Source organism: Euwallacea fornicatus, unplaced genomic scaffold, assembly GCF_040115645.1.
Source record: "Euwallacea fornicatus isolate EFF26 unplaced genomic scaffold, ASM4011564v1 scaffold_50, whole genome shotgun sequence".
In the NCBI taxonomy this organism is placed as follows: domain Eukaryota; kingdom Metazoa; phylum Arthropoda; class Insecta; order Coleoptera; family Curculionidae; genus Euwallacea; species Euwallacea fornicatus.
The window spans coordinates 144934-152925 of NW_027096018.1; positions in this window are offsets into that span (position 1 = coordinate 144934).

Sequence of the window (7992 nt, forward strand, 5' to 3'; positions counted from 1 at the left end):
AACACATCAGAATTGCATCTTGTTGAACTTCCAAGAAAAATAGTACTTTATGTGCTCAAACACACAACTTGTGTGACTTTTCAAACTTTGAAGCTCGATAACTTCGGCAAATGAGCACCAAATTCCTTAAACAAAGTGTCAAATTAATCAGCTCGACGAGATCTTTAACATGTCACAACACATCAGAATTGCATCTTGTTGAACTTCCAAGAAAAATAGTACTTTATGTGCTCAAACACACAACTTTTGTGACTTTTCAAACTTTGAAGCTCGATAACTTCGGCAAATGAGGACCAAATCTGTTAAACAGAGGGTCAAATTAATCAGCTCGACGAGATTTTGAAGATGTCACAACACATCAGAATTGCATCTTGTTGAACTTCCAAGAAAAATAGTACTTTATGTGCTTAAACACACAACTTTTGTGACTTTTCAAACTTTAAAGCTCGATAACTTCGACAAATGAGGACCAAATTCCTTAAACAAAGTGTCAAATTAATCAGCTCGACGAGATTTTGAAGATGTCACAACACATCAGAATTGCATCTTGTTGAACTTCCAAGAAAAATAGTACTTTATGTGCTTAAACACACAACTTTTGTGACTTTTCAAACTTTAAAGCTCGATAACTTCGACAAATGAGGACCAAATTCCTTAAACAAAGTGTCAAATTAATCAGCTCGACGAGATTTTGAAGATGTCACAACAAATCAGAATTGCATCTTGTTGAACTTCCAAGAAAAATAGTACTTTATGTGCTTAAACACACAACTTTTGTGACTTTTCAAACTTTAAAGCTCGATAACTTCGACAAATGAGGACCAAATTCCTTAAACAAAGTGTCAAATTAATCAGCTCGACGAGATTTTGAAGATGTCACAACACATCAGAATTGCATCTTGTTGAACTTCCAAGAAAAATAGTACTTTATGTGCTTAAACACACAACTTTTGTGACTTTTCAAACTTTAAAGCTCTATAACTTCGGCAAATGAGGACCAAATTCCTTAAACAAAGTGTCAAATTAATCAGCTCGACGAGATTTTGAAGATGTCACAACACATCAGAATTGCATCTTGTTGAACTTCCAAGAAAAATAGTACTTTATGTGCTTAAACACACAACTTTTGTGACTTTTCAAACTTTAAAGCTCGATAACTTCGGCAAATGAGGACCAAATTCCTTAAACAAAGTGTCAAATTAATCAGCTCGACGAGATTTTGAAGATGTCACAACACATCAGAATTGCATCTTGTTGAACTTCCAAGAAAAATAGTACTTTATGTGCTCAAACACACAACTTGTGTGACTTTTCAAACTTTGAAGCTCGATAACTTCGGCAAATGAGCACCAAATTCCTTAAACAAAGTGTCAAATTAATCAGCTCGACGAGATCTTTAACATGACACAACACATCAGAATTGCATCTTGTTGAACTTCCAAGAAAAATAGTACTTTATGTGCTCAAACACACAACTTTTGTGACTTTTCAAACTTTAAAGCTCGATAACTTCGGCAAATGAGGACCAAATCTGTTAAACAGAGTGTCAAATTAATCAGCTCGACGAGATTTTGAAGATGTCACAACACATCAGAATTGCATCTTGTTGAACTTCCAAGAAAAATAGTACTTTATGTGCTCAAACACACAACTTATGTGACTTTTCAAACTTTGAAGCTCGATAACTTCGGCAAATAAGTACCAAATTCCTTAAACAAAGTGTCAAATTAATCACCTCGACGAGATTTTGAAGATGTCACAACACATCAGAATTGCATCTTGTTGAACTTCCAAGAAAAATAGTACTTTATGTGCTCAAACACACAACTTGTGTGACTTTTCAAATTTTGAAGCTCGATAACTTCGGCAAATGAGGACCAAATCTGTTAAACAGAGGGTCAAATTAATCAGCTCGACGCGATTTTGAAGATGTCACAACACATCAGAATTGCATCTTGTTGAACTTCCAAGAAAAATAGTACTTTATGTGCTTAAACACACAACTTTTGTGACTTTTCAAACTTTAAAGCTCGATAACTTCGGCAAATGAGGACCAAATTCCTTAAACAAAGTGTCAAATTAATCAGCTCGACGAGATTTTGAAGATGTCACAACACATCAGAATTGCATCTTGTTGAACTTCCAAGAAAAATAGTACTTTATGTGCTTAAACACACAACTTTTGTGACTTTTCAAACTTTGAAGCTCGATAACTTCGGCAAATGAGCACCAAATTCCTTAAACAAAGTGTCAAATTAATCAGCTCGACGAGATCTTTAACATGACACAACACATCAGAATTGCATCTTGTTGAACTTCCAAGAAAAATAGTACTTTATGTGCTCAAACACACAACTTTTGTGACTTTTCAAACTTTAAAGCTCGATAACTTCGGCAAATGAGGACCAAATCTGTTAAACAGAGTGTCAAATTAATCAGCTCGACGAGATTTTGAAGATGTCACAACACATCAGAATTGCATCTTGTTGAACTTCCAAGAAAAATAGTACTTTATGTGCTCAAACACACAACTTATGTGACTTTTCAAACTTTGAAGCTCGATAACTTCGGCAAATAAGTACCAAATTCCTTAAACAAAGTGTCAAATTAATCACCTCGACGAGATTTTGAAGATGTCACAACACATCAGAATTGCATCTTGTTGAACTTCCAAGAAAAATAGTACTTTATGTGCTCAAACACACAACTTGTGTGACTTTTCAAATTTTGAAGCTCGATAACTTCGGCAAATGAGGACCAAATCTGTTAAACAGAGGGTCAAATTAATCAGCTCGACGCGATTTTGAAGATGTCACAACACATCAGAATTGCATCTTGTTGAACTTCCAAGAAAAATAGTACTTTATGTGCTTAAACACACAACTTTTGTGACTTTTCAAACTTTAAAGCTCGATAACTTCGGCAAATGAGGACCAAATTCCTTAAACAAAGTGTCAAATTAATCAGCTCGACGAGATCTTTAACATGACACAACACATCAGAATTGCATCTTGTTGAACTTCCAAGAAAAATAGTACTTTATGTGCTCAAACACACAACTTTTGTGACTTTTCAAACTTTGAAGCTCGATAACTTCGGCAAATGAGGACCAAATTTGTTAAACAAAGTGTCAAATTAATCAGCTCGACGAGATTTTGAAGATGTCACAACACATCAGAATTGCATCTTGTTGAACTTCCAAGAAAAATAGTACTTTATGTGCTTAAACACACAACTTTTGTGACTTTTCAAACTTTGAAGCTCGATAACTTCGGCAAATGAGGACCAAATCTGTTAAACAGAGGGTCAAATTAATCAGCTCGACGAGGTTTTGAAGATGTCACAACACATCAGAATTGCATATTGTTGAACTTCCAAGAAAAATAGTACTTTATGTGCTCAAACACACAACTTTTGTGACTTTTCAAACTTTGAAGCTCGATAACTTCGGCAAATGAGGACCAAATCTGTTAAACAGAGGGTCAAATTAATCAGCTCGACGAGATTTTGAAGATGTCACAACACATCAGAATTGCATCTTGTTGAACTTCCAAGAAAAATAGTACTTTATGTGCTCAAACACACAACTTGTGTGACTTTTCAAACTTTGAAGCTCGATAACTTCGGCAAATGAGCACCAAATTCCTTAAACAAAGTGTCAAATTAATCAGCTTGACGAGATCTTTAACATGACACAACACATCAGAATTGCATCTTGTTGAACTTCCAAGAAAAATAGTACTTTATGTGCTCAAACACACAACTTTTGTGACTTTTCAAACTTTGAAGCTCGATAACTTCGGCAAATGAGCACCAAATTCCTTAAACAAAGTGTCAAATTAATCAGCTCGACGAGATCTTTAACATGACACAACACATCAGAATTGCATCTTGTTGAACTTCCAAGAAAAATAGTACTTTATGTGCTCAAACACACAACTTTTGTGACTTTTCAAACTTTGAAGCTCGATAACTTCGGCAAATGAGGACCAAATCTGTTAAACAGAGGGTCAAATTAATCAGCTCGACGAGATTTTGAAGATGTCACAACACATCAGAATTGCATCTTGTTGAACTTCCAAGAAAAATAGTACTTTATGTGCTCAAACACACAACTTGTGTGACTTTTCAAACTTTAAAGCTCGATAACTTCGGCAAATGAGGACCAAATTCCTTAAACAAAGTGTCAAATTAATCAGCTTGACGAGATCTTTAACATGACACAACACATCAGAATTGCATCTTGTTGAACTTCCAAGAAAAATAGTACTTTATGTGCTCAAACACACAACTTTTGTGACTTTTCAAACTTTAAAGCTCGATAACTTCGGCAAATGAGGACCAAATTCCTTAAACAAAGTGTCAAATTAATCAGCTTGACGAGATCTTTAACATGACACAACACATCAGAATTGCATCTTGTTGAACTTCCAAGAAAAATAGTACTTTATGTGCTCAAACACACAACTTTTGTGACTTTTCAAACTTTGAAGCTCGATAACTTCGGCAAATGAGGACCAAATCTGTTAAACAGAGGGTCAAATTAATCAGCTCGACGAGATTTTGAAGATGTCACAACACATCAGAATTGCATCTTGTTGAACTTCCAAGAAAAATAGTACTTTAAGTGCTCAAACACACAACTTGTGTGACTTTTCAAACTTTGAAGCTCGATAACTTCGGCAAATGAGGACCAAATCTGTTAAACAGAGGGTCAAATTAATCAGCTCGACGAGATTTTGAAGATGTCACAACACATCAGAATTGCATCTTGTTGAACTTCCAAGAAAAATAGTACTTTATGTGCTCAAACACACAACTTGTGTGACTTTTCAAACTTTGAAGCTCGATAACTTCGGCAAATGAGCACCAAATTCCTTAAACAAAGTGTCAAATTAATCAGCTCGACGAGATCTTTAACATGTCACAACACATCAGAATTGCATCTTGTTGAACTTCCAAGAAAAATAGTACTTTATGTGCTCAAACACACAACTTTTGTGACTTTTCAAACTTTGAAGCTCGATAACTTCGGCAAATGAGGACCAAATCTGTTAAACAGAGGGTCAAATTAATCAGCTCGACGAGATTTTGAAGATGTCACAACACATCAGAATTGCATCTTGTTGAACTTCCAAGAAAAATAGTACTTTATGTGCTTAAACACACAACTTTTGTGACTTTTCAAACTTTAAAGCTCGATAACTTCGACAAATGAGGACCAAATTCCTTAAACAAAGTGTCAAATTAATCAGCTCGACGAGATTTTGAAGATGTCACAACACATCAGAATTGCATCTTGTTGAACTTCCAAGAAAAATAGTACTTTATGTGCTTAAACACACAACTTTTGTGACTTTTCAAACTTTAAAGCTCGATAACTTCGACAAATGAGGACCAAATTCCTTAAACAAAGTGTCAAATTAATCAGCTCGACGAGATTTTGAAGATGTCACAACACATCAGAATTGCATCTTGTTGAACTTCCAAGAAAAATAGTACTTTATGTGCTTAAACACACAACTTTTGTGACTTTTCAAACTTTAAAGCTCGATAACTTCGGCAAATGAGGACCAAATTCCTTAAACAAAGTGTCAAATTAATCAGCTCGACGAGATTTTGAAGATGTCACAACACATCAGAATTGCATCTTGTTGAACTTCCAAGAAAAATAGTACTTTATGTGCTTAAACACACAACTTTTGTGACTTTTCAAACTTTAAAGCTCGATAACTTCGGCAAATGAGGACCAAATTCCTTAAACAAAGTGTCAAATTAATCAGCTCGACGAGATTTTGAAGATGTCACAACACATCAGAATTGCATCTTGTTGAACTTCCAAGAAAAATAGTACTTTATGTGCTCAAACACACAACTTGTGTGACTTTTCAAACTTTGAAGCTCGATAACTTCGGCAAATGAGCACCAAATTCCTTAAACAAAGTGTCAAATTAATCAGCTCGACGAGATCTTTAACATGACACAACACATCAGAATTGCATCTTGTTGAACTTCCAAGAAAAATAGTACTTTATGTGCTCAAACACACAACTTTTGTGACTTTTCAAACTTTAAAGCTCGATAACTTCGGCAAATGAGGACCAAATCTGTTAAACAGAGTGTCAAATTAATCAGCTCGACGAGATTTTGAAGATGTCACAACACATCAGAATTGCATCTTGTTGAACTTCCAAGAAAAATAGTACTTTATGTGCTCAAACACACAACTTATGTGACTTTTCAAACTTTGAAGCTCGATAACTTCGGCAAATAAGTACCAAATTCCTTAAACAAAGTGTCAAATTAATCACCTCGACGAGATTTTGAAGATGTCACAACACATCAGAATTGCATCTTGTTGAACTTCCAAGAAAAATAGTACTTTATGTGCTCAAACACACAACTTGTGTGACTTTTCAAATTTTGAAGCTCGATAACTTCGGCAAATGAGGACCAAATCTGTTAAACAGAGGGTCAAATTAATCAGCTCGACGCGATTTTGAAGATGTCACAACACATCAGAATTGCATCTTGTTGAACTTCCAAGAAAAATAGTACTTTATGTGCTTAAACACACAACTTTTGTGACTTTTCAAACTTTAAAGCTCGATAACTTCGGCAAATGAGGACCAAATTCCTTAAACAAAGTGTCAAATTAATCAGCTCGACGAGATTTTGAATATGTCACAACACATCAGAATTGCATCTTGTTGAACTTCCAAGAAAAATAGTACTTTATGTGCTTAAACACACAACTTTTGTGACTTTTCAAACTTTGAAGCTCGATAACTTCGGCAAATGAGCACCAAATTCCTTAAACAAAGTGTCAAATTAATCAGCTCGACGAGATCTTTAACATGACACAACACATCAGAATTGCATCTTGTTGAACTTCCAAGAAAAATAGTACTTTATGTGCTCAAACACACAACTTTTGTGACTTTTCAAACTTTAAAGCTCGATAACTTCGGCAAATGAGGACCAAATCTGTTAAACAGAGTGTCAAATTAATCAGCTCGACGAGATTTTGAAGATGTCACAACACATCAGAATTGCATCTTGTTGAACTTCCAAGAAAAATAGTACTTTATGTGCTCAAACACACAACTTATGTGACTTTTCAAACTTTGAAGCTCGATAACTTCGGCAAATAAGTACCAAATTCCTTAAACAAAGTGTCAAATTAATCACCTCGACGAGATTTTGAAGATGTCACAACACATCAGAATTGCATCTTGTTGAACTTCCAAGAAAAATAGTACTTTATGTGCTCAAACACACAACTTGTGTGACTTTTCAAATTTTGAAGCTCGATAACTTCGGCAAATGAGGACCAAATTCCTTAAACAAAGTGTCAAATTAATCAGCTCGACGAGATCTTTAACATGACACAACACATCAGAATTGCATCTTGTTGAACTTCCAAGAAAAATAGTACTTTATGTGCTTAAACACACAACTTTTGTGACTTTTCAAACTTTAAAGCTCGATAACTTCGGCAAATGAGGACCAAATTCCTTAAACAAAGTGTCAAATTAATCAGCTCGACGAGATCTTTAACATGACACAACACATCAGAATTGCATCTTGTTGAACTTCCAAGAAAAATAGTACTTTATGTGCTCAAACACACAACTTTTGTGACTTTTCAAACTTTGAAGCTCGATAACTTCGGCAAATGAGGACCAAATTTGTTAAACAAAGTGTCAAATTAATCAGCTCGACGAGATTTTGAAGATGTCACAACACATCAGAATTGCATCTTGTTGAACTTCCAAGAAAAATAGTACTTTATGTGCTTAAACACACAACTTTTGTGACTTTTCAAACTTTGAAGCTCGATAACTTCGGCAAATGAGGACCAAATCTGTTAAACAGAGGGTCAAATTAATCAGCTCGACGAGGTTTTGAAGATGTCACAACACATCAGAATTGCATATTGTTGAACTTCCAAGAAAAATAGTACTTTATGTGCTCAAACACACAACTTTT